General features: G+C 39.5%; 1 long non-coding RNA gene across 7 annotated transcripts in view; it reads right to left on the bottom strand.

The window, feature by feature from the left end:
- LOC143688954 (uncharacterized) overlaps window positions 1–25,691 on the bottom strand; it is a 214,577-nt gene that overhangs the window by 149,413 nt on the left and 39,473 nt on the right. The window contains exon 2 of one of the 7 annotated variants that reach the window (XR_013178415.1): window positions 4,227–4,360. The exons of the other annotated variants lie outside the window; for them this stretch is intronic. This is a non-coding gene — a long non-coding RNA (uncharacterized LOC143688954). The remainder of the gene's footprint in view (window positions 1–4,226; window positions 4,361–25,691) is intronic. 7 annotated transcript variants of the gene reach the window in all.

Here is a 25,691-nt window from a genome sequence, read left to right on the forward strand (position 1 = left end):
ACATATATACATATATACATATATATACATATATATATATATATATATATATGGTTATATGGTAATTTGTACTTAGCTTCCTGAGGAACTGCCAAATTGTCTTCCGCAGTGGCTGCACCATTCTACATTTCCACCAGCAATGAATGAGTGTTCTTATTTCTCCACATCCTTTCCAACAAGGAATGAAGTCCTGATGCATGTGGCAACATGGATGAACCTTGAGGACACAATGCTGAGTGAAATAAGCCAGACACAAAGGATAAATACTGTATCACATGAACTAATTATAATATGCAAACTCATAGGTCTAAAATATAGGTTCCCAGGGGATACACTGGGGTAGAAAATGGAGAGTTAACGCCTAATTTCTACAGAATTTCCATTTAAGTTGACTGTAAAGTTTTGGAAATGGATATTGCTAATGGTAGCATATTATTGTGAGTGTAGTTAACAGCAATGACATATGTGAATGTGGTTAAAAGGGGAAATTTTAAGTCATATATGTTACTAAAATAAAAATGAAAAATAAAACATAGTACTATACAAAACAGTGATCCCTATTGTAAACAATGGACTAGAGTTAACAGTCCAAGCATAAGAAGGTTCTTTTATGAATCATAACAGATGTACAACACAAATACAAGATGCTAATAATAGGGTGGTATATGGGAAAAATACATTTAATGTAAACTATGGACTATAGTTAATAATACTATTTTATTATTCTTTCATCAACTGTCACAAAGGTACCACACTAATGCAAGGTGTCAACAATAGGGGGGTGTATGGGAAAGCTGTATTTTTTACATGATTTTTCTGTAAACCTACAACTTCTCTAATTAAAACTATTTTTTTTTAAATAGGACATATTTCACAGACCTGTGTATTGGGTATTTTAAATGAGGTAATCCATGTAAATCGTTTCATACAATGCCTAGAACTTAGAATCCAACAATAAACGCTGGCTACTACTGTTTAAAAAAAAGTACAATAGTACAATGATAAGAAAGTGCTATCATCAATTGCAACAAATGTTCCACACCGATGTAAGATGGTGGTGGTGGGGTGGTGACGGGAATCCTGTATTTTATGCATGATCGTTCTGCAAACCCCACAACTCCTCTAATAAAAATAAAAAAAAAGAGAGCAGCTGGGATCTTTCTTCAATTATATAAGTAAATTAATCTCCCTGCCCATGGGAAGATGATTTCGTTATCAAACTTGAGCCTGCAACAAAACCACCTGGAGAGTTTGTTAAAACATGGATTACTGGGTTCCTCCCCGAGAGTTTCTGATGATGCTGGTCCTGGAGGCCCAACTTTGAGAACCACTGGCACACAGCGAGGCCTGGAGCATCGCCTTGCTTCAGTTCCTTCAACACGAAGGAAGCATCAGAGCAGGAAAAGAAATGCCTCCTCCCAACAACTCCCATAAAGGCAATGGCTTCATCATATCTTATTCCCTTCCTCCATCAGTGACTGCTACAAGGGCTGGCACAAGCAACAAGCTGTTTATTGCATTAAGTTAAATACTAATAGATCATGTGGTTTCTGTTCCCACTAGCACATGACAATAATTTTTGGAAAAAAATAAAATATTGCTCAAAGTTTCACCCATTTTGAAAACTAAACTTCCTACCATCTTCATTTGGAGTTGCTGGCTCTGAAGCTTAACTGGGGGTCGACACTCTATCAATGACTTGCTGCAATGCTGCAAACACGTCTGTTTCTGTAGTTTTCCTCTGGAAGTACCAGAAATTCTCTCCAAAAAGGGCATTTCCATTCCATCATTTCTCAGGGGGATTTAATAGTTTGAGAAACTAGGAAATTAAAACCAAGAGTTTGACTTTTCTGACATGACTCTAAACATTAAAAGGTTTACTTATCTCTCCTTATCTGACAACTCCTGCCATGATGTTCCCTCGCACTCTACATAAATCCCTCACTCAACATTTCTAAATCATAGTCAGACTTTTCACAGATACAGAGAAAATCTTCATTCTCTATTTTGCAGTGAATCTTTTAGAAAGCAATGTAGGACATATTAAATTGAAGAGACGAATTTCAGATCCTGGATAATTTAAAAACAAACCAATACTTTGTAAGGAGAAAATTGTTATAACTGTAACATGAATGCAGAATACACAAATGATATAATAAACGCACAGGATTTTATAGCCTTAGAAAAGCTTACTTGAAGCAATTGTCAAGAACTATGAAAGAGGCCTGTACAATTTGTGTACTATTAGTCACTCTTTCACTGCCCTCTACTGGCTAATTTTCAGAGTGCTGATTAAGAATATAAAGCATTGAGTTTTAAGATTTTACTGAAAATATACCAGCTTCAGTTTTTAAAAAAAGTTTTGTGAGCTCCTTTAACTCTATTCAACTTAAATTACTTCTTTTAATTATCTTTCATTCTTACTGACAACATAACTTAATTTTTAATTCGGAGTACTCCGTTTGGTCCAAGGAATTTTCAATAATGGATAATAAAAGCATTGCACCCAGGGATAATCACAAACAAGGAATTCCACATATTGCGTCTTCAGTGAGAGAGCTTGCACTTATCATTTAGCGCAAGACGTGATTTTCTGAATGAGGGTGCTGTCTCGAGGGCTGTAGGGTTGAGCTTTATAACTAACAGTTTGCATATGTCATTTAATTATTCTATACCTCAGATTTTCCACACTTATTAATAGCAGCCAAACAAAAACATTTTTAGAAATTGTCTATTGCAAAGTGAGAAGTTATTTCGTAAGGTTTTAAGGAACATCACTGAGATGACCCGTTTTTCAAAAAAACTTGGAAAGGGAGCTAAATTTAGATAGTTCATAGTGTAGGGCTTATTGTAAAGATCTCATATGGAAAACTGCAATTCTTGTATCATGAGCTCCTTGGCCTGAGAACTGACATTATGGGCAAGGGCAGCCTAGGTGCAGATAATATCTTATAAGCTAGGTCCATTGTCAAAGGGACTAAAATGGAAGGGCTGCCACCAAATAAAAAGAAGAAGGTAACTTGTCTGGCAGGTGCTTCAGGACACCCAAAAGCTGATAGAGGTACATATTCCTTCGGTGGTCAACCAAGGGAAATGATCTCCTGCAGAAAAGACACGATGCGATGGAGGGCTGAAAAATATCTCTATTTTTCAACAAAAAAAGAGGTTACTGGGACAAACTTGCAATCCTACCCATTATGGACAATGTGTTTCTACAGAATAAAATAATCAGATTGTGTAAAGGATAAATTTGTTACTATTAACTTGAGGGTCTAAAATTAAATACCATTTAACTTTATTTTCAATAAATAAAATTAGATCTGCGACCAATCACATTGCGTTATTAGGACATTTCAGTTTTAGCCATCATTGTTCTGGAATCTCTCCTACCCTAGGTTCAGATGAAGATGCCAGTAATCTTGTGCAGAACAAAATATTTCAAATGGTCCCTCCAATTATCTATCCCCCCTTACTGCCCTGTCATGTATCCAGTGCTCAAGCCCCCGCGATTCTGCATGCACCCAGCCACACTATGGGGGAGGGATGTAGGTCCCCAGGTACCAGGAGCACAGCTCTCCTCCACTCAGTCCTGGGGAATCGCCCCTCTCTACACTTTCCACTTCCCACTATCTCTCTTCCCTACCCCTAATGGTCAACCACCCTAATCTCCTGAATAAATTCAGGCTTTCATTACAATCAGAAAGAAGGGTTGTCGTCAAATAACCTGGAAGTCCAGTTCCCTGGACACGGACAAGCAACAAGGCAGGAAAAAAAAAATGCAGAGAATAAATAAAACTCGCTTTCCATTCTTTCCTATCCTTCTGCAGCAGTGCAATTAAAACCCATAACACAGTATCAATAAATTATCCTGCATATTTGCAAAATAAAGGAGAATGGGCTGAAATGAATAAGGTGTAAGGTTGGGAAACAAAAAGGAGATTTAAATAAACAGGATTATTTTAATTCATTTTTTAGCTTATTTATTTATTTCTGCTGCCACCTGCTGGTGTTCAGGGATTCCTGGTACACTGAGATAATGAGAGCTAAAAACTCACAATTAATCCACTACAACTTGTGCAGGAGATCTGTACGGTTCAAGGATAAGTCCTTAGGGAACTTTAAGTCTTATTAGGTCTGGCAATGTTCTGAAATACAAACCTAACTGTGGTGTATTAGAGGTGAGGCTTATACAGTTTGAGGGATTTCTGAGGTCATGATGGAGTCACCTTGCATGTAGAATTTAGGGTGAAGTCATTCTGCATTGACCCTTGATGAACCAAATGTGGTATTCAGGGAAAATAGCCAACAGACTCTGTAGTAATCAACACTTTTCTTCACAAATGACACCCGACTTGAAAGCCTAGACAAAATGGGAACAAAAAGAGAACAAAATGGGAACAAAAATAGAACAAAAAGAGATGTACAATACCAAAGGTTAGGCTAGGATGATGACACATTCAGGAGGTTTAGAAATGCCTGGAGAAGCAATGCTTCAAGATTTGTGATGGGGTCTTCTGAGCTCCTGTTGTTATCCATAAGTAAGAGAAGATAAACTGATCCTGGAATATCAGAACGACTAAATACATGTTCCACTGAAAGCATGCTCATCTCTTATTGATTTTACTATTTATCCAAAATGGCATCATCCTATTTTTTAAAAAGCTGGACAACAGCAGACAGTGTAAAATCACTCTTAAATGCTACTCATTAAATGCCACCAGGGGACAAAATAATGCATCCTACCATATTAAACTTAAGCAGACTCCCTGCTATTCACAAATTGATGTACAAGGATTGGCTTAATTTCTGCAATTAATAGGTTGGCAGGCTTTCATCCCAAACCAAAGTAAATTAACAAAGCATCCTACACAGAAACATGTTGTATATGTTCTTGACCATTTATGGAGTCAAAATTTAGGCTATAAAAAGATTTCTCATGATCCTAGACTCAGCGAGGGCTAAAATATTTACTGACAGGCTGACATAATGGAAGGCCACTGACCTGTGAGTACCATCCATCACTCCAGAAGTTTCAGTTCCACAAAGGAATCAGCAGCAACTGAGGAAACTGCAGCCTGTGTTGTAAGCACAGGTGCCTGTCTCAGTATTACAATTTGAGGGATTTCTGAGGTCATGATGGAGTCACCTTGGATGCAGAATTTAGGGTGAAGTCATTCCACACTGACCCCTGATGAACCAAATGTGGTATTTAGGGAAAATAGCCAATGGACTCTGTAGTCATCAACACTTGTATTCACAAATGACACCCGACTAGAAAGCTAAGACAAAATGGGAATGTGTTAACAGATTTCAAGTGAAGTTCAGACAGCCAAACAACAAGAACATCAGGGACCTATCCAGGCTTTAGAAATAGCTAAAATAAGGGCCTTGGATGCCTTCAGTGTTTTTTCTTGCCATCAGCTCTGCTCATAACAGTTTCATCATCTGTACAGAGCATCTTCCTTCACAGGGAGGCACTGTCCCTTCTGGAAGCTTCCTAGCTTCCAATCCCCACTACTAGAAAGAAGCTCTCTTACCATTTAAAATTCTCAGGAAGGAACCCACCTGGACCAATCAATGGAAGCCAGAGGAAATAGAGAGTAACATAAAGTTCCAGGGAGGAACTCTGGATCCTCACTCATGGGGTATGACTCTAATACTTACCAGCTCCATGACCTGGGATAATCTATTCAACTTCTCTGTGTACTGGTTTCCTCATCTGTTGAGCAGGGATATAATAATACCTATCTCAGAAGTTTATTGCGGGAATTAAAAGAAACACTATATGCAACGAGCTTAAATCCATGCCTGATGCAGGAAAAATAAAAGGGTATTATTTAAGTGGTTGTTATTTAAATAGAATTGTAATTCTCAACCCTGGTCATGAATTGGAATCATTTAGAGAACTTTCAAAAGAATACTTGAGCCTTGGTCTCTGTTCTAGTTTGCTAGCTGCTGGAATGCAATATGCCAGAAACGGAATGGCTTTTAAAAGGAGAATTTAACAAGTTGCAAGTTTATAATTCTAAGGCCAATAAAAGAAAGTCTATAGAAATGTCCTATCTATGGCGTCTAGGGAAAGATATCTTGGTTCAAGAAGGCCAATGACATTCAGGGTTCCTCTCTCAGCTGGAAGGGCCCATGGTGAAGTGTCTGCTAGCTTTCTCTTCCTGCTTCTTGTTTCATGAAATCCCCAGGAGGCATTTTCTTTCTTCATCTCCAAAGGTCACTGGTTGGTGGACTCTGCTTCTCGTGGTTATATCATTCTCTAGCTTTTTCCAAAGTGCTGCTTCTTTTAAAGGAGTTTAGTAAAACCAATCAAGACCCACCTGGAATGGGTGGAGACTCTCCACCTAATCAAGTTTAATACCCACGCTTGCCTGAGTCACAGCTCCATGGAGGTAAGCTAATTAAAGCGTCCAAAATACAGAGCTGAATGGGATTAGAAGAAACCATTGCTCTCACAAGACCGTCTAGGATTAAAACATTGCTTTTTTTAGGGTACATAAATCCTTTCAAACTGGCACAATCTCCTTCCCAGATGTTCTCTTTAAACTGGCCTTGGAGTATGGCCCCAGCATCAAGATTTTCAATATGCTTCTTGGGAGATTCCAATGTGATTCCAAGTTTGAAATCGATTGTTCTAGATTATAAACTCCAAGGGTGGAGGGATTTTATGTGTATTATTCAAGCCTCAGTGGTTAAAACTGTGCCTGGCACACAAAAGATACACCGAAAAAAATCTGCTAATGACAGCAATAGGAGCTTGACTGAGAGCAGGTGTGTGTGCATGTGCATGGTGCACAGGCTGGCCCTTAACATTTGTGGGGCCAAGGCAAGAGCATAAATGTAGGCCCCCGTAACGTATATCTAAGTATTTATTATTAATCAAGTTGATAAATGCCTGAAAAATGTTTTATCATCTTACTGAGAAAAATTAATCTCCATAACAAACTGGAAGTCTAGACGTAAATTTGGAATTTTAGAACACCTCCAAGTTCCTCTCCAGAACATCGTACCCAGGAAAGCCAGTCGCTGGCCTTTGCCCCAAGCCCATGGTCATTCCCTTTCCTTCCCAATCCCAATTCTGTCCTTGGACATACTCATGTCTACATCCAGTTCTCACACCCAACCTCTGTCCACACCTCCTACAAATACCCTTTAGTCCTGAGTGCACACACCATCAGCAGAACCAGCTTCAGGAGGATGGGCCAGGAAAGAGGAAGTATGCTCTGGATGATTTGGGCAGGGAAATCTAGGGTCTCTTTTACCTGGAAGACGCTATAGGCAGGCATGGGGGGGATTTCCTTGGCTCCAGGTGGACACATTCCCTTGACCTTACAGATTCCTAAGACTTTTGGGAAGAACATGGTTGGAGTACAGGGGCCAGGGAAGGGCCCCTTTTTGCCCAGGTTTAAAGGTAGGTGGTGGTGGTAGTGGTAATGGTGGTGGTGGTAGTAGTAGTAGTAGTAGTAGTAGTAGTAGTAATAGTAGTAGTAGTGTGTGTGTACTACAGTTGGGAAGAATTTTGAGCCACTACCGATTGTAATACTCTATATAATAGAAATTTAAGGAGCAACTCCTATTCAAAGTGCTGTTCAAAACAGGCCAGCAGACATCTCTTGTGTAATAATGTACCCAGACATACACTTACATGTTACACAACATCTCCTCTTTAAGCCACTCAATGGCTTCCCATTGCATCTGGGAGAGGGGGGTAGTTATTTAACATGATAAAGCTTAAATCTTTAGTCTGGAATTCAAATCTGTCCAACATCTGGCTACATTTTGCTTTATCTGTCTTAATGCCACTCTTCCCCTCCCCATTCTCTACTCCTCAGTGAGGCACACTTTCCTCTCTTTCTATTTTTGGTACTGGAAGCATAAATGTTCCAGTAATTATGTGGGGCAGATGAGAAAAGACCTCCTCAATACTGAAATTCTCCATTTTGCAGATCATCTCACAATTGAAGTAAACCAAAAATTAAAATAAAGGACTTGCAGTCTTTTGCAGGCTTTGCAGTTATAGAAAGACAACTTTCAATATCTACATTGGGATATTACATGAACTCAAATCTTTTTATATATCTGTAAGAAAAGAACTCCATGCTGATGAATTCCATGACATACCAATCAAATGAAAGGCGTCTGTGTGGGTGGAGTCATTAGAGAGAATGTTATTGCCTGACAAAGTGGCTAGAAAGAATCAAATGCTGTGCCAGGCCAAACGGAGTACGAACAAATTGCCATGGCTTTGGAAGATTCATGGTCAAATGTTTATCTGCCTCTCATTAGATACGCCCATGTCAGAGAACAGAATTATGAATTATTCCCCTCTTTATGAAATAAACTTCAAGTAAAAGTCACACAGATGTTACATGACAGACTTCAATCCCAAGGATTGATTTCCAATTTTCTAAAAAAGCGTAACATATAGAAAAGCTTGTTTTAAATAACATCAGTACTACCTGGCTTGATTATCTTCAAATAACTGACCATGCACTTTAAATTTATATATAGATAAAATTTATATATATATACACACATATATGTGTATATACTTGATAGATATAGAAAATATTCTCATCTTAAGACTGGTTAAAATTCTCCATTTTGCAGATCATTTCACAACTGAAGTAAACCAAAAATTAAAATGAAGGACTTGTAGTCTTTTGTAGGCTTTGCAGTTATAGAAAGACAATGAGTCTGGCTTTTATTTTCTTCAGTAAGCTATTTGGCATAGAAAAACATGTACTTTCATCCTTAAGCCCTTATTGTCAGTAGCTTTTATTTTGATATTTGCTGCCAGGAAATGGATTTCTCATTACCTTCGTGACCAATAAAGAAAGATTTAGAAGACCAGATGTTAAGCCAGGAATTAATTTCAACACAAAGAGCCCAAAATAGAAAGATGGATTTTCCAAGTTTTCCACCCAGGCCATATTCAAATAAAACCATTCAAATTTGTCTTCAGTAAATTTGCTTCATGTGCTTTGGGTGGTGAAGAAAACACTACATTAGACAATCCTACTCTGACATGACAAAGCAGGCTGCCCAAATTCCAAAAGTTCTTAACTATACCAATATATAGACTTCATGATCTACCTTTGCCCTACAATCTTAACATAATTCTTATCATTAAGGAACAAAATAGGGGTTTCTATCTTCAGGCAGAGTTCATCAACTTGGTTTTATAAAATCTAGACTGGTTTGCTCTTCTATTCCAAGTCTCAAAGACAGGGCTCTATCTTACTTGCTTTTAGCAGGAATGGACAAGAATACCGTTAGATGGATACGAAAGAGACCGTTCTCATTCATAATACTGGGCTTATACCACCCAACTTCACAGGTGCTCCAAAAATAAATTCATTCCTGAATCCCTGTTACACCAATAGCCAAGTATTTTGGTCCAGCAGTTATCCAGTAAAGTGGTTTAAAAGCAACAAATTAGAAATCCAAGACTGCCTGCGGCCAAAGACCTGACTGACAGGACAGACCAGGAAATATGCCCAAATAAAGGTCTGACCAGCTGCCTTCAGTTGACAGTCTGCCTCTGTATTCAGGTATACTTAGTGGTTAACAGACAGAAAAGAGCAGATCCAGGATTATGTGCCATCCTGTATAAAAGTCTGGGAGTGAGGCAGATACTGGTAAGATAAAAGTAAAATCAGAGATAGAAGATTGAAATTAAAGAAGTTAGAAAACAGTAGACCTGACTCCTAAGTAATGAAACCCAAAACTGATTTCCTGAAAGAAATAATAAATCAATAAAGGACTGGTAAATATAATCAAGTAAGAGAGTGAGAAGACACACAAAAGAACATTAGGAACAATAAAGGAATCATAATAATAGATATGAATGAGACTTTAAGAATCATAGTTAAGTCAGCAAATTATTCTATGACCACTTAGAAGAAAAGTCAAGATATAAACTCAGATTTGCTTAACTTCAAATTCTGTGTGCTTTATCAATATACTGAATATTATTTTATCCATCCACAGAGATGCTTTCACATGTACTCCCTGTGCATTGTTTCCTTTTTTCATTTTTACCAACAAATACTCCACTTTCTGTATTCCCCTCAATCCACCAGTAACTTCTAATCTGCTTCATATCTCTGTGAATCTGCTACTTTTAGTCATCTCTTATAAGTGATATTGTACAATATTTGTCTTTATGTGTCTTGCTTATTTCACTGAGAATAATATTTTCAAGGTTCTTCCATGTTACAGCATTTCTTACAACTTCATTATTTTATATGTAAGAATAATATTCCATTGTGTATATCCACATTTTCAGTTGCTGATGGACACTTGGATTATTTCCAGCTGGGCTATTGTAAATACTGCTACTATAAATATCAGTGTAAAAGTATCTGTTTGAGACCTTGTTTTTACTCCCTTTGGGTATATTCCTAGAAATGGAATGACCAGATCATATGGTAATTCTATATTTAACTCTTTGAGGAATGACTATAAACTTTCATAGTGGCTGTACCATTTTACATTCCCAACAACAAACTAGAGTTTGAATTCCCCCACATCATCTCCAACACTTGTTATTTTTTTTTGGTTACTAATAGACTCCTTGCAGGGGTAAAGCAGTATCTCATTATGGTTTGGATTTGCATTTCCCTAATTGCTAATGATGCTGAGCATCAGAAGAGGGCAGATGGACAAACCCAGAGATGGGTAAATAGTAGCGGATTAATTTGAGCAGTGGTAAGTGCATACAGATGATCAATTTGGGTAACAAAGGAGAGGTGGTCCTCATGTTTGCTTTAGTTAGGATAGTCAATGAAGGTCTTTCTGAAGAAGTAATATTTGAATTCAGACCTGACTACTGGGAACAGTCACACAGAAACCCGTGGGAAGAGCCTTCTGATAATAAAGAACAGGAACAAAATCACTATGCTTGGGACAGGGGCAACGTGTTTAAGGGACAAAATAAGCCACTGCATCTAGAACAGGTGAACAAGGGGGAGAGTGGAAGAAGCCGACACTAGAGAGGGAGTCAATTCACCTTTCCTTTCAACCTGCAGAACTCCCTTTAGCATCTCTTGTAGGACTGGTCTGGTGGTGGCAAATTACCTCAGCTTTTGTTTACCTGAGAAGTTTTTAATGGCTTTCTAGGCCATAGTAAGGAGTCTCAATGTCACTTTAGACATAATGGAAGTCACTGAAAGTACATAGTTTGACTTATTCTAAAGAGATGCTCCAGCTGTTTTCTGGAGGTCACCCTGAGGGTACAAAAGAGAGAAATAAGACTACTGAAGGCTGTGGAACAGTGGTCCTTGTAAGAGAAGATGGACACTTACTTCACGGCAGTATTAGTGAAAATGGAGAGAAAGATATGTGCAACCTCAGAGTAATTGTAGGGCTAGAGAAGTTGGTCAGTTCTCTAAAATAATATTTGAAAAACATTTACTGGGCATTTATTATTTGCCCAGAACTGCATTAACTTCTGGAAGGGATACAAAAATAAATAAGACAAGTTTTTTTCCCTCCAAATGCTTACAGATGCTGGGTGGTATACAAACTAACAAATACCTGTGTAACAAAGATGATATGTGATAGTGAGGTCATCTCTCTTCTTTTCCAGTAATCAACAAATAGATCCACAAATGAGAAAGAATTAGAGAGAAAGAAACTAAATGCCCCACACAATGCAATGAGAGCCTGACACTTTCCCAGAGGGAACTGGCTCTAAACCACCCTCTCCTCTTCTCCCACCCAGTTCACCTAAGAATGGGTTGGGTGGTATCACCAACTGTCATCTGGAAGCATATGGGGTACAAAGTGTTCCTTAGGATAAATCACCTGTGAAAGAATGGGGGAAGCAGAATCAAGCAAAGGGAGAACGTGAGCTGCAAAGCAGGGCAGATAAAACAGCAGCCAATCTGCCAAAAGCCCTGGAATGAGTAATGCGTACCAAAGTATTCATATGGAGCAGAAATGGCCAGGCCTTATCCTCATACCTCTCAGGGAAGGAGCCGAACTTGAGCAGAAAGTACTAGATCTGGGCCATGCAGCCCCTGTCTCTGTGTTATTGGGGGCGGGGGGGGGGGGTGCGGGCAGAGGAAGATGGTGTTGTATTAGAAGTTCTGTTCTGGGGAAATGGAAATTTCAGGAAGGTAATCATCCTATCTCTTCCCTTTCTCTTCTGCAAGCTGTTCCCCTCTTCTTACAACAAGGAGAGGAATCCAAGGTATTCTTCCTTGTGCTAAGTTAGAAACTAATGATCTCCCCTCTAAAAATTGCTGCGCTGTACATGACAGTTGACTTGATGTATCTGGCCTGATGCTTCTGTAAAGAGAGGTGCCACAGCTGAGAAAAGGAGTGTGGCAGGGTCCAGGTAGTTCCCACCACTTGGCTTCCCTAAATGAATTGACTTGTTTCCCCTGGCAAACAAACTGAGGCTTTGAATAGTGCCTAAACCTAAGCATTCTAATAAGCATTCAAGCTGCCTGCTTGGTGAGGTGGCCTCTTTGTGGAGTCACTGCTGAAGTGAGGAGAAAGCACTAGCTGGATTTTCTACAATATGGAATTGTACAGGGCCTGCAGGGCCCTCCAAAGGATCAACAAATAAATGCCTGTGCAAGCAAGCCAGTATTTGGGTGACTCTTACAATGAAGTCAGTGATCAGCCAGTGCTTAGCCACACCACCATCACCATGAGCACTGCCACCCTAAGACCCAGGCAAGTGAGGGCCTCTGTCCCAGGCCCTGCAGCACTTCAAGGGAATGCATGCTTGGAGTGCCTTCCTTGAAATTTTCTCAATTCTCTTTTCATGCCTGAGACCACTGGGGCTGGGACTGTTGTCCGGGAGGGAATGGCATTTAGGATGCAAAATCTAAGGTGCTGGTTGCTTTCAGGATCTCAGTAAACTTTGCACCCTAACCGCCTCACTCATCATACTCTAGTCCTGGCCCTGGTAGCAAATATCCTTTAACCTGTGTGCCTTCTGCATGGTCACCCAGAGTGGTCACCTACCTCCTTTGCAGGCTCTGCTCCACATGTCAAGAGTGCCTGGCCTGTTTCTTCAAAGGGCTTCAAAATCTCTGCTCCTCTATGCCCTTCCTCTCTTGCATTTTTCCAGCATTTGGATATTGTGCTCTCCTAGGTTGGTCTTAAGCTGGGTTAGGTGAGGGTCAGGCGAGGGACCCTTCCATGAATAGAACTGCTCTTCTTATTTCACCAGCAGACCTCTCACTTCTCCTCCCTCCAGGTGGCAATGTACAGATCGCAGGAGTGGGTCAGCAATGAAAGGGATCACTGGGATTGCAGGGATCTGGGGAACACTGTGGCCTACAGCTCAAGAGAAGACATGGAGGGAAGATGCACTGTTCTATGATTACACTGTAAAATTTCACATGACAAGTCTGTCATGTGAATGAAGCACAGCAACAACCTTTGAGATAGCCATTGGAAGCCACTATTCTCAGGTAACAAGGGACAGTTGGAGATACAGTCTCCTAAGTAATGACAGAACCAGCATTAAGGAAATGGTGGGAGGGAACTGCAAAGGCAAGTAAATCAATACTGTTTCCATAAAAACAGGTTCCAAAGAGCCACGGTGTTTTGAATAATAATGATGTTGCTACCTTTATCTCACTGTGGGAGACAGGAAATTGGCCAGGAATAAACAGCACAAACAGAAAACATAGGGCCAGGACAGTATGAAGAATCTTCACCTCCACCGACTGGAGAGTAAAGGAATACTTAACTAACCTCTTCACCATCCATTATTCTAAATCTTCCTCAATAGCCCACTATACCTCATATGGGCCCATGAGTTTTATAATACATTTTTAACCAATTTGTTGGTTCAGTCAAGGGGCCTCACAAGATATATTTGTCCAGGATCCTGCACACTGCGTGGGGAGCCCAAATGTGATTTTTCCCAAGGCATGTCCACCTTGGCCCAAGCAGTCATGCAAGGATACATCATTTGTCCTCCATCCCCTCCCCACTGCAACCCCACAGGAGTCAGCACACTGACAGAAACGGAGAATGGAGAGGGTAAAATAATGGATCTTTCCCACACACACCCTTTCTAAGTCCTGGATCCACAAATCTAACCTGAGAAGACGTGACTAAAAAGTTTTGGAACTAGGCCAAGATGAAGTTAAAGGCGATTTCTCTCTGCTAGAGAAAAAGATTCTTCAAAATGCCAGTAGTTGCTGGAAAATTAAATCATGTAATTATACCTCAATTCTGGAATCTACAATTTCAGAGGGCATTCCTTTCTTTTTTTTTCTTTTGTTTAATTCCAGAAACTCATGAAGAGTCAACATCAGTTTGCATGATTTATCGAAATGAAATGTAGAATTTTCTTTGGGCCTCAGGAAGATAATTCATTTTTGGCTCCCCCACACAAAAATTTTAATAAAACAGATGTGTAGCTAGAGGGGCACATGGTAGCTAAAAACACCTGTTTGATATTGAAAACTTTAAAAAACAACTGAAAGCTTAAAGTAATTACAAAATATGTGATTAATGTAATACCTGCCATGATTTAGCTCTGTATTATCTTACTTATACGTGGCATAATGAAGGAACTGTGGAAGACTGCTGACTCAATGGTTTATAAAGATAAATATTTAAAAAGAGTTTGATACCAATATGCTTCATAACTCATGTCATTCTTTTAATGAGTAGAGTGCTCACTAAAGAGTACATTGTCAATGATAGTAGAACTAAGTATTTCAGATCTAGCAAATCCTTTCAAACAAATATTTCTTGCATTCCATTGTGTCTATAAATGCACTTAGAAGACATAATTCTGAAAAGTCACTAAAGTAAAAATAACTTTCTTCTGTAGGAAAGTGCCAGAATCCTGACTGATTCTACCATGGAAACCAACCCAGCCCTGTAATATGATAATTTTATCATTCATAGCTAGGACTGAGAAGAAATGAATCTAAGTAAAAGCAGACTATAATGTTGGAGATATATACACATATAATCCATTATATATATATATATAATTTCCATTAAATATTCAGCTATTTGTAGTTGTTCTGATGCATTATATATGCTCTCTATGTCCTCTTAGAAATCGCAAACTCCCTAATACTTAACACAGTTTTTAACACTCCTTTTAGATTAATCAGGGTGTGCAAGGGCAATTAGCCAATTAATCCCTCACATGTGCCTAACACAGGCAAAGTCCTGTGCCCTGTGCAGTGAGTAGACAGTATCAAAGAGCTTCCATCCTGAGAGAACACAGATATCACGTACTGACAAATGCCCTGGGAGCCTAGAAGCCTCAGCACACACTTGGAAGTCACTCAGATCTTGGCACTTTACAAACAGCAAGCTCTGTATCGAAAATATGTAAAATAACAGTACTGAAGTCCTAGCGCTCTTGCAGGGATTAAGTGAGCTGAAATTAAAAGAGTGCCTGGTAATGAGAAGATTCAAAATATGTTGGCTATTATAATTAACAAGTGTGATTACTACAACCAGAGGAGAAATACAGGATGCAGTTTAATTTTCATATCAACCCAAGTAAAATACGGAGAAGTGAATCCAGTTAAAAACATAACATTCTGTAGTCAAAATTGGGTGTGCTTGTACTACTTTCACTCATCTGAACTACTTCTCATATTTCATGAACTCATTCATTCATTCAGCAAGGAGTTAACTGTGCTCTGCCATGTGGCAGGGCTGTGCTAGGCAGGGGAGAGCAGGGTAAGGGCATTCATAGAGCTTCTTTTTTTTTTTTTACATGGGCAGGCACCAGGAATTGAACCTGGGTCCTCTACAATCGCAGGCAAGCATTCCTGCCTGCTAAGCCACCGTGACCCACCCTTCATAGAGCTTCTTATTTATCAGAAGTGACTCACTGACCCACAGACACAGCAGGCACTTAACTTTAAGTGGTAAATCTAAGGAGAACTCCAAAACTTTACAAGTAAATAAAAAGTTTTTCAAGGAGCTTGAAACCTCTTCAAATTCACATGCCACTTAGAACTGAGCAGATCTCTTACCTTGAAATGTAATCTGACATCTCATTTCTCCCATTCTCTTGCTGTTTAAGAGCTCAGTATTAAATTTTTATGTGATATTAAATCTTGAAAAGCTACGTACCATAGAAGCACCATTAAAAATTCATAAATCTACAACAAAATGTGTCATAATTAGACCGATTACTTAGCATCTTACAGAGTTAACACCATTTTAGGATGGCCAACTTTAACTTCCTATTCAATAAAGGCTGTCAGTGTATAGGCTATGGAATAATGCAGCATAGCTGTACTAGTCTTGGTCTTGGATTTAGAAGGCCTTGTTTCTTTCATTCATTGAAATAAATATTTATCTGGTGGATCCTGGTTATTTCAGCCTCTCCAGTATCTTTTACTTTCTGGGAGTATTACCCTCATTTTCCCACAGGAAATGGAGACCAGCTGACCCAACTCCAACTTCAATGAAGCCATGAAATCGGACCAGTCAAATCAGCATATTCCATTTTAACATCCACAGTGATTTGTTCAGGGACATGATGCAAAGCAGTTCCATGGGAGTCAGACCTGGAGATTTGTGGGGAGCTCTCAGCAAAGAGTTCCTTTCTTTCCCTTTGGGTTGCCAATGGTTGCAGGTGTGCTTGAAGCTTCTAGCAGCCCTGACAGTCGGAGCCTGCCTGACAACAAAGAGAGCCAAGAAGAAAACAGAGGCTAGAGGTGGAGCATGAATGCAAAGACAGGGAAAAGGAAAGTCTGGGTCCTGGTGACATCTTCTCTGCAGAGTCGATGCATACCTAGAGGGAGGGCAAAATGTACTCTATTTCCCATAATTAAATATAATTTCTATCCTAATCTTTCATTTCCTCTGGTGACAATACAGACACTACGAGGCAACTCAGGAACAATGCATCAGACAACTCAGGGCTTTTTTGTTCTCCCCTTTCTATGCTACAGCCTCAGACTGGATGGAGGGCATCTACTGCTGAACCTCCCTCTGACTGATGCTCACCGTGTGTACCCCACTGAGTCTCTGTGCTTTGTGTGCCCAGGTCTCTCTCTTTCCCCCGGAACCTACCACACAGTCCCTCCAGATCTTCCTATTCTCTCTTAATATGTCCTAAGCCCTCCAGAGGAACTTTGCATATTTCTGCACTGACATCCCAAACAATTATCCCTACCCTATTATTTGTGCACCATGGTGGCACAGAGCGCCTCCTAGGGTTTAAATGGATATAACAGGGCAGGGACCATTTCTTCTGAAGTACCCACACTCCTAAATGTGAATTTTTCTAACATCTCTCCACCCCGTACTTGCTCTGAGCGGGACCCAATCGGCATTTCTTGATATTCAGACATTTAAGCTCTCTTGCTTTCTTTCTAATTGTCTCTCTCCTCTCTTGCTTCACAGATTTTTTGAGGGCTGGGGTAGGAAAACTGGCTTTTATGTTTTGATCTATTCTTGCTATGCCTATTCTTTAACATAAACTTTTCCTTTGGAAATGAAAAAAACTGTTTCTGGTGGGAGTTAAAAGCCTACCCTGAAGTTTGAAATCTAATAATTTACTCTGTTGGTCTCTGGAGGCCCCAATTCCTAAGGCAGTGAAACTGGGCTACCTTCGCTCATGCATTCCTAACGTCAAGAACAAGAGGGAAACTGCTGATAAAGAAAAATGAAATCCTTGTCTGAGATTTGTTTTAAATTAAACCAGCAAAAGATGGAGGAGGGAGAAGTGGGGTGACACAGCTAAAACAAGATTAGGCATACATGTTGATAACTGGTGAAGCTAAATGATTGTATCTGTCACCACTATTTTACTATTTTCTGTATGGTTTGATTGTTTGAAATAATCCCTATTGCAAAAGTTGTCTTTTTTTTTAAGAATTAAAATAACCTTAAATAAAAATTAATATCACAACATTATACAATGATGTTTGGTATTTAGGAAACAGAACTATTAAAGTATTCTAAACTGAAAAAGAAATTGATCAGATCTGTGATTCTGAAAGATAACTCTGGTTGTTACATGGTGGGAAGTGCCTCTAGGCAAGAAAACTAAGGAGAAGATCAGCATTCTGGCTTAGTTGGAGAACTAAGTTAAGTCCTGATTTACACTAAGTCATGAGAGGAAGCTGGAGTGCAAAGCTAGACTGCAAGACCAGGCAAAGACAGTATCTCTTGTACAGGGAAGGTAAGAGAAAAGAAGGTATCCAGGGATCCTTCCAGGATATACTTGGGTTACTAGGAGAATGGGGATGGGAGGCATTTACAAATATGGGGAGCCTGGAAGCAGAACCAGGATTGGAGAGAGAACTGGTTTCAAGCATCAACTTTGGAATGGAATTTTTGAAGGGTCTTAGGATAGTCAGTGTATTAGTTAGGGTTCTCTAGAGAAACAGAACCAACAGGGAACACTTGCAAATATAAAATTTATGAAAGTGTCTCACGTGACCGTAGGAACGCAGAGTCCAAATCCACAGGGAAGGCTGTGAAGCCGATGACTCCAATGGATGGCCTGGAAGAACTCCACAGGAGAGGCTCACCAGCCAAAGCAGGAATGCCACCTGTCTCCTCTGAGTCCTCCTTAAAAGGCTTCCCATGATTGGATTTAGCATCACTAATTGTAGAAGACACTCCCCTTTGGCTGATTACAAATGGAATCAGCTGTGGATGTAGCTGACGTGATCATGACCTAATCCTATGAAATGTCCTCATTGCAACAGACAGGCCAGCGCTTGCCCAATCAGATGAACAGGTACCATAACTTGGCCAAGTTGACACCTGTCCCTAACCATGACAGTCAGCTAATTTTGTGTTTAGTTTCTGTGCATGTGAAATTATGAGAATGATATAAAATAATGTGAAATACCTTCAACTACAAAGCATAATTAAAATATTTTTTCAACAAACCTATAATATATAATTAGCCAATGATGAAATGAAGAATATTTAGGAGTCCTGACCTCTAACCCATGCTCTTGTAAATTCCTCAAATCAGTTAAGAAAGAAAAAATTTTTAGGAGAAAAATCATGATAAATACTAATCTTCCTTTATATCAACAAGTTGAAGAGAAATAAGATGTATACAAATGGTGACCAGAGTAACACACTTGAAAATGAACATTTTGAGAAAAAAAAAGATTCAAAATGTCACCAGTGGAAACTCTTTAACTTAGATCATCAAAGAAAGTGAACAGATTTGTTTTAATAACATGTCAAGTTCAAATAGCTAGCAAGAAACAAGATAACTGCTGAAATTTGAATGGACACAGGGCTACTTATTTCAGTCTAATTAGAGAGAAAATAAAAAGGCTTTCCTCTAGAGATAGAGTATTCATCCAGACACCAGCAACAGAAACACATTACTTGTCAATGTCCTTGCAAAGGAAATGGTAAAACTAAGAAAATCATTTCCAAACCATGAGGCACTTACTGCAAAATACTAGAAGCTGGTTTTAACACCTGCAATATTTTCAATTTCTGCATCAGGGTTACATCTTAAAATCCATTTCCTTCTAAAGATCCTTTGAAATATCTGTCCTCAAAGACCTTCTTACGACAAGAGTCCTGTGGTCCAACTTCTACAAGTTTTATTATAAAATCTCTTTTGTTTTCCCTTTAAGAAAGTACCGGCTGTTTTTCATAAAGAAATATTGGTAATTTATTCCTAGAATTACAAAGCATTTTCCAGCACTGCAAAGAAAGAAAACTCACTTTGTTATATTCTGATGTGCTTACATTGATTTAAATTCCCAGCATTCTGTTTAAATCTGACCTCTGTCCGACGTGGCCTTTATTTCTCTCATCTAAGGGGTTCCTGCAGGGGTCTGGAATGCTACTAGTGAGAGAGCGTGTCAGCAGCATTTCTTAGCAAAACACTGCCAGAAATACAGAAAATAAACATCTTTGAAAAATAGCGAAGTTGAAGTGCTTCCAGATTCAACTCCAAATAGCTCAACTCCCTAAAAGCCTGTTAAATATTACAAAAAATCAGGTCACTAACTTCAGCTTACAAATTGCAACATGACTTCCAACAACTGAGAACTGCAAGGCAAGTTTTATAGCAATGCTATTGGTCCTCAAACAGGGAAATCTTCTACTGACTTTGGGGGTGGGGAAGAAAGAAGAGGCTGAGAATTCACTACAAAAGGCTCTCCTGGGACACATTGCCTAATTTGGATTGCCTAGGACTGATAAAGAGCTCAGCACCTAATTAAAGCTGCTTCACAAACAGCTCGCAAAGCAGAATAAATATCTCCATTTGGAATCAGTGATCGCTCTCTGGGGTGTCATCATAAACCAAAGACTGACAAGAATGATAAGTTGGCCTTTTGGAAAAATCTTCACCCTGAAAGATGGTGACCCAAAGGGTGATGAAAATCACAAGTTCTATACTGCCATCCTGAACAAGTTCACATTTTTCTTATCTTCACAAGCATTTATTCAACTTTCAGGCTAGGAACAAATAAAGCCTAAAAAATGCACAAGCTCTGGGGAGAAAGTAATCAGCCCTTCGCATGGTGGATAAGATCAGTTCATCCATGAAAATATGCAACCTAAGCAATAAGATGCCCCACAGGTACAGGTTTCAGTGAATGCTGCCTCTAGGGCCCTCAGTACCACAACAGGGAGAAAATTTTATGCCTCTTCACTGGGTGTGAATTTTTCATCCCTATTTGGGGTTTAAATCATATTCAGACATCCAGCTTTAAGATTCCATTCAGCCTGAATGGCAGGGAATTAATTCTCTATCTTTCTTTATTTTCTCACTGGTTCACCTGCCTCCAAGTGATATAAAAGTTCTGAGTTTCTTTTGTAGAGCAAAGTATCCAGGGAGAGGCACACTGGTTACCACTGAGATGCCTACTAGTATCCTGAAGTCAGTTGATTCTGCTACTTATGAGCCACAAGAGATACAACTCATGGCAGAGATAAGGAGCTCCTCTGGGTAAGCCAGAGAAACATACAACGCACCCCCATGGAGGGAATCTACTGAGGTGTACACACTCATTTCCCTTCTGTTATGGATTGAATTCTGTCCTCCCAAAGATATGTTCAATTCCTAACCCCAGGTCCCATGAATATGACTTTATTTGAAAAGAAGGTCTTTGAAGATACGATTAGTTAAGATGAGGCCAAATGGGATTAGGGTGACTGGTATCCTTAAAAGAAGGGGGAAATTTGGACACACAGACACAGGGAGAAGATAGCCACGTGACAATGAAGGCAGAGACTGTAGGGCTGCAGCTGCAAGCCGATTCCTGCAGACCACCAGACGCTAGGAAGTGGCAAGGAAGGATTCTTCCCCACGCGTCCCAGAGGGAGCATGGCACTGCTGACACTCTGACTAGAATTTCTGGCCTCCAGAAAGCAATACATTTCTGTGGTTTTAAGCTACCTAGATTTTTTTTGCACTTTATTACAGCAGCCCTAGGGAACTGCAAAGCCCTGTCTCTAACTGGGGTCTCCTTGGCTCTCTGCTCTTCCCCCTCACTTCAAAAGACATTCAGTGTATAAACAAGCGGAAAATTCCAGGAGAGACGAAAAAAGAGGTTGTCTTCTAGAAGCTTCAGGTACGGGTTCCCTAAGGACAGGGAACAAAATGGCTCTTATTATCTCCCAAACAGAGCTGAAGAGGAGGAAAAGAAACATGCAGTAAGAACAAAACAAGTATCTCTCTTCCTTTCTTTTTACCCCCACTCCCAACACACATATACACACACATGCATGCACTTCAGTTAAAAAAAAAAATTAATGTTATTAGTCCATTTAACAAAACAAAGACTATGGCTCAGAATTGTTTAGTAACTTTCCTAGGTGACAACTACAATGTGACTGTGAAGGAGGCATCAGGACCCAGATCTAACTCCAAAGCTCACACCTCTAAAATTGCCCTTGTCATAAGCTGAAAACAGTCCAAGATGTCATAGAATGACTTGTCAGAAGGAAGTAGTTATTTAAAAAAAATAAATCAGGTGCTTAGGAAAGTAACATATTAGCAGGCAGATGCTGAAGATTAAAGAAAGCTAATTGGCTATAGAACTTTTTTATCATTTCTCTTCCTCAAAGTAGGATATAGAGCACTTTAAGGAAGGAAGAAAGGGACGAGAATTTCAGTTTAATGATATGTTTTTAATAATTAGTTATCTACTTCTAGGGAACAAGTTACTCCAAAACATAGAGACTTAAATCAATACATACGTATTATCTCACAGTTTCTGTGGGTCAGGAATCCGGGTGTGGTTTAGCTGGGTGCCTCTTGCTCAAGGTTCTCACAAAGTTGCAATCTAGCTGCCCCCTGGAAACGTGCCAAGGGCTGAAGGACCTGTTTCCTAGTTCACCCCTTGTGGTCACTGGCCAGCTGACGTTTCTCACAGGTTGATGGAGTGAGGTTCAGTTCCTCACATAGCTTGTTGGCCTCTCCACTGTGTGGTTCAAGACAAAGCATTTGGTTTCATCGACTGTGAGAGTGGGAGAATAGGGCAGAAACTACAGTCTTTTTGTAACCTAATCTTGGAAATGACATTCCATTATTTCTGCCATATTCTGTTCACTAGAAGCAAGTCACTATGTCCAGTCCACACTCAAGGAGAAGGGATTACAGGGACTGAATACCAGGAGTAGGGGATGGTGAGGCATATTGAAGGCTGCCTACCACATGTGCTGATGTGGCTTACTGCAGGACTGAGCAACAGACTGCTGAGTTCAGACCTCAGCTTTATCATCTGCTAGCTATATGACCTTCAACAAATTACTTTACTTTGTTCCTCAATTTTCTCATCTGTAAAACAGAATTATTAGAGGTAACTCCTGATCTCAGAGTCATCATGGATTAAATGAGTAATAAATATAAAAAGTGTAGAATAGTGTTTGGCACATGTAGACATTCAATGAATGTTAACTAGCATAATTTTATTAATTACATCAGATATAAAGTAGCTTTTGTAGCTAATAACGTATACTCAAACGAGGAGGATTTTATTTACAATTTCTGAAATAATATGCCATATATAAAATGGTCAAAATCGAAGCTGAAACCACAACCATTCTTGGAAAAACTGGAAAACTTCACTTATGTTGGCACTGAGATTTTTTCTCAATGTAGAAAATTGTCAACAACCAATACATACTCTAAGGAAGCAGAGCACTTTATTACTGTACCCTTCTCATAGACTACCTCTAATCCTCATTTCAAAAATATCTTACTGTCCAAATAAGAGCAATTACTGCCTACTGAGGAATGGAGTAGGCTTAATTGGCCAAAGCTGCCTTGTCAATTGAATCACAGGTATACAACTTCCTCATCCTACTTGACTGCTGACACTACCAGCCCTATAAAGACCACCCCAAAACCCCAAAACTATCAGGCTCACCCAAAAGCACATACTTAGACACAAGTCTTAGACATAAACATTAGTGACAATTTGAAATGCCCTAGAATTTCACAGAAATGCTTACTGACAAACATTTTCAATTAATGAGATTTCACCTGAAGCTCTCCCTCTATTCCCCAACTTGGTAAAGGTATCCTTCATTTCCAACCACCCAGAAACTCAAACCAAAACTGAGAAGCCACCCTGGCTGTTCCCTCTTCCACACATTCCCATCTGCCCTTACTCTCACCTATCCAGCTCTCCTTGGACACTTCCTTTCTACCCCTAAGTGCAGCTGCCTTAGTTTAAACCCTCATCAATGTTCATTCACCATGCAGGTTAAGGTACTGATACTAATTTTGGCTGTTAGGAATGAGTCCAGGTTTAAATTAGCCTGTACAAAGGAACTGGAGTTATATTTACATCAGAAAGGAGATTGAACACCATTATTTTCAGTATCATGAAGAGTGCAAAATGTACCTCATCTGTCCTCCTACTCTCTCAACTCTCAGTTGCTTATCAAAAACAAACCTAAATAGAAACACAGTTCATATGTAGTATTGCTTCAAAATTGAGTCATGTCACAATAGCTGAAACAACGCACTTCCACATTATTAGTACAGAAAATACATTACAATAGCTTACAATATCCCAAAGCCGCACTGAATTCCTTTCAGAAATGAAGAAGACCAGCTCCTCATTTCACCTTATCACCTGGGTTCAGAAACCCACAAGTAAACAGCGCACAGCACACAAAGTTCTCATGAAAACTGCCTGCAGCCCTCACCCCTATGGTATCTGATCTACTCACAGAGCTAGATTAGAACAGAGGCCATGCTGCCCTCTCCATCTTTTCTCTTATGTCTCTCATCTGGGACTAGCCCAAAACTTCCTTCTTGAAGGGCTCTTTCTTCCCTTTCTAATTGCCTCATGCAAAGAGATTGCTGGTGAAGAGGCAAAGGAAGTGTCTGTCACTCACCATTTTGTCACTTCTAGCTAAATTCTGAATTCCAGCTTAGATTTGGCTGGAGCACCTTCTGGTAAATACACATCTTAAAATGTAAAGCTATTAACCAGGGAAGGAGAATATATCAAAACACTATCATCCGTAGCTTTCACAATGTGGCTGTGGGATTGTGAAAACCTTGTGTCTGATGCTCCTTTTATCTACCTTATCAACAGACGAGTAAAACATAAGGAATAAAAATAAATAACAGGGGGAACAAATGTTAAAATGAATTTAGATTGAAATGCTAGTGAGCAATGAAAGGGAGGGGTAAGGGGTATGGTATGTATGAATTTTTTTCTGTTGTCTTTTTTCTTTTTCTGAATTGATACAAATGTTCTAAGAAATGATCATGATGATGAATACGCAACTATGTGATGATATTGTGAATTACTGATTATATATGTAGAATGGAATGATCAAAAGTTAAGAATGTTTGTGTTTGTTTGTTGTTATATATTTTTTAATTAAAAAAGATATTTAAGCCCTCTGATCTCCTATATTCTGGAGCAGCTAGAAGGAAAAACATGACAGGATCATTGGTGGCCCATGACAAACTCTGGGATCTGTCCTGTAACTACTTATTGAGGAGTGCTTTGAAAACTATTGCTTTTTTATTTCTTTGCTTTGTGTGTGTATATATATATACTAGACAATAAAAGAAGTTTAAAAAAAACACTATCATCCATTTAACACTGAATGAGAATAACCATAAGGAGCAAGGTCCTCACAGACTAGGAATGGAGATAAACTTTATAACAATGGGGAATCCATAACTCCTAAATCAAGCAGCAGTGTTCAAAGAAGCTTGAGACTCAGACTGAGGGATTCTGGGTGCCTGAGGAGTAACATGAGGATTCTGGGTGCTTGAGTTCAATTATTTCTGGGATTGTAAAGAAGATGGCAGTGTTCCCCAAGAAGCCACAAAGTGGTACCACTGAAACCAGGCTCTGCAGCGGGGTCAGGTCCTTCGACTCTAACCCATTCTGGTCTCATATCAGGTTCTATCTTCCTCCTTCCTTCACACCCGTCCTGCATCTGCCATGACCAGGTTATTTTGCCTCCAACTCAAGCCAAAAAAGATGACAGGATATTCCTGAAAGAGGGACACAGCAGGTGAAGATAAAGGAACAACCCTCCGTCTATCACAGAACACCGAGAGTTAGACACATTCTTAGAAGTCAGACAATCCACCCTTTGTGCCAGATATGAAAATCTTGGATATCATCTATTTTAGCAATAATATCATTTTTTTGTCTTCTTAGCATCACTCTCTCTTGTCTCTTGCTAACTACTCCCTTATTTTATTTGGAGAACCATCTCTCTCACAATTTCATTTGTTGTTC

This window comes from Tamandua tetradactyla, chromosome 6 (assembly GCF_023851605.1).
Source record: "Tamandua tetradactyla isolate mTamTet1 chromosome 6, mTamTet1.pri, whole genome shotgun sequence".
Taxonomy (NCBI): domain Eukaryota; kingdom Metazoa; phylum Chordata; class Mammalia; order Pilosa; family Myrmecophagidae; genus Tamandua; species Tamandua tetradactyla.